The 2,847-nt window shown below is 33.6% G+C and overlaps 1 long non-coding RNA gene across 1 annotated transcript; it reads right to left on the reverse strand.

The window, feature by feature from the left end:
• Nucleotides 1-1,249: 1,249 nt before the first annotated feature.
• On the reverse strand, nucleotides 1,250-1,900 carry LOC107060447 (uncharacterized). Its single transcript, XR_001473377.1, has 3 exons — nucleotides 1,666-1,900; nucleotides 1,483-1,532; nucleotides 1,250-1,334 (listed from the first exon to the last, which is right to left on the reverse strand). It is a non-coding gene; the product is annotated as an uncharacterized lncRNA (long non-coding RNA).
• Nucleotides 1,901-2,847: the final 947 nt, after the last annotated feature.

Here is a 2,847-nt window from a genome sequence, read left to right on the forward strand (position 1 = left end):
ATGTTCATGACTCATGTTATTGTCTCTTATGATTATGGTATATGTCTTATGTTGACTAATGCCTCTTATATGCTTATGTTGATGCTTTATGATAGCCATCATATTTAGTACATTATTGTACTAACACATACTTTTGCCTACATTCTTATCAAATATAGGGTTTGGCGATATTGACTTCCATCCTCATGGCTAGGTTCATAGTAGATCAAGAAGAGAAGTTTTGGTGAGTCCTCATACCATCGAGGACTTGATCACCCTTTTCTTTTTATGTCTTTCTTTTATGTTTAGAACTTTTGTATGTGTTGTGTCCCTAAGACTTTCATGTATTAGATGGTTTGAGACAATGTTAAAGACTTCCGCTTCATTTTATGAGACTTCGATTGTTATGAAAAAATGTTTTAAATTTCCATACTTTTCTATTATCTTATGTTATGATATGGTAAGGGGCTTATATGAGACCCCTTCAGGGTGGAGTACACCATGTTACATCTAGAGGGTACCCCTGGGTGGTGACAATTCAGATACTAATCCAAGCGTAAACATCATAGAGTAGCTCATCAAATCTTGAATCAAGTCTATGCGAGAAAACCTTTCACCAAACAATGATCCCACTACAACATTTTATGCCTTCAACCACCTTTGAAAAGTGTGGCCTAAACTATAAAAAAAATGTAGCCTCTGATCAAAGGCCATATTTTTCAACTTTAGGCTACACTTTTCTGGGGGTGGCCTAAAGCAGCGTAACCTTAGACTTTAGGCCACGCTTTTCAAGTGTTGTCTTATCGGCTACACTTCAAAAGTGTGGCCTATAATGTAAAAAGGTCACGCTTTGCATTACCTCTTATAGCAACATTTCTATCTCCTATAACTACACTTTTAAGCGTAGCTTTTACTTCCTTATTGGCTACACTTCTGAAGCGTGGCATTTTCTAGCTTATCTACAACAACACTTTGAAGTGTAATCTTTGCCAATATACGTATGACGATTTCCAATTAATAAGCTACACAATTAGCGTCCCTATGGAAACACCTTTGAAGGGTTGCAATGTTATTTTGGCTATAAAAATATTTAGAATGCCAAAAAGTTTTAATTGAAAAATGAGAATATGTTGTACAATAAATAAGCATTAAATTAGCTAATAAATAACTCAAATGTACAGATTTGCAATAAACATAAAAAAAAAACAATTTTTCTTGTACTACACATACTTATAAAGCAATACTTTATGTACTACCAATTAATTTCACAAAACCAAATATATTATATTCAAACTTATACTTCAAAAACTCTTCATCATCTTCCTCAATCAATCAAATTGATTGCCGACACTTTCCTACACATTCAAAATAAAATTAAAAATCAGAAACAAACCATGTTCAACAAATCAAACATTAGAAAGAAACCATGTTCATTGTTTTCATCTTCTATATACTCATTATAAAAATGACTTAGTTAAAGAGGTTTAGAAGGTAATCACTCACCCGCCTTTGAGTTCAGCCCTCATGCTAGAGGAGTATTTCTCAGATGTTTTCTGAAGGAACAAGTAACAGAAACACAATCAGTTTATTATTCTCTTTCGCTAGTAAATCAAGTTTCAGTTAAAGAGAACACGGAGAGGGTGGAGCAAGAAACCAAGAAGACTTAATATAGAGTAAATTGGTTACCTGCTTATGGTAGCTGCAATATGTTCCACGCAGTCTGCAAATGTTCTCAAACCATAAGTTTTATCACTAGGAGTACAACAACAAAAATGAGTTTCCATAGGCTTAATACTATTGGGTAAGCAGCAACCATAGTTAATGATAATTTGCATAAACAACTATTGTATGTAAACATCACCGTATCACTCCTGTAAAGGGAAAGCCTATTACTTTTGTACACAATTTGATCAAGCAATTACAGTAGCTACTATATAGGGATGGCTAGCTAGTTCACAAGATTACACTTTTGATTCTTCAGCTCTTGCCATGGGAAGGAGGACTACAATGTAGATTTGAGACACCAATTTTCATATTGTTAAACTAAAAAATCTATTCCAAATCAAAACAAACTGAATTAAAAGCAACATTAATGACTGGATGATGAAATTATCATCGTTAAAGAAAATCAAAACCAAACAACATGAATGCTATTGAAGAAAACAGAGCTCAGGTTCAATGGAAGATTCGGAATAATCGAAACACTTTATCACATGATGACCACTGAACAAAATTTGCCTGCTCTGCATAGTCAGTGAAATTGGCGGGAATCGCAAAAGAAATATCATTCTATGGGCCTTCATCTCACCTGTTCCTCTGACATGTAGAAAACTAACCAGCAACGGTGATACCATGCACGATAATTCATCTTTGTTCTCTGTAACAGCAACAAGAGTCAACTTAGATCATCTTTTTAAAAATAAATAAATCATGTATATATTATGGCACCAGTTAAGAACAACTGAGACAATAATACATCCAAGTCATTCAACTATTTAAGCTAACCTTGTTGAACCAGTGACCTAGTTCCCAATTTTGAAGTTTCAAAGGGAAAATGACTGCCTTTTAATTAAATGACATATGGTTTAGATCAAATCAGATAATGACAGTGAAGCTGCTATACTTAATTTCCCCTTAATGAATCAAAATACATGGCTAAAGTGAGGTATTTCCTTCTTGGGCCAATAAACCTACTCTATCTTCTATTTATAATAAAATGCCGTACAGACTTACACTGCCAAATAGTGTTTTTGCAGTTTTGCTAAAAAAGGTTAGTTCTATTGCCAGATTGCCATGAAATAATATAAACAACAGATAAAGTACCAAATCAGAATTATGATAAGAAACTAGATTCATTTCTTAATAGAA

This window comes from Solanum tuberosum, unplaced genomic scaffold (assembly GCF_000226075.1).
Source record: "Solanum tuberosum cultivar DM 1-3 516 R44 unplaced genomic scaffold, SolTub_3.0 scf00081, whole genome shotgun sequence".
NCBI lineage: Eukaryota > Viridiplantae > Streptophyta > Magnoliopsida > Solanales > Solanaceae > Solanum > Solanum tuberosum.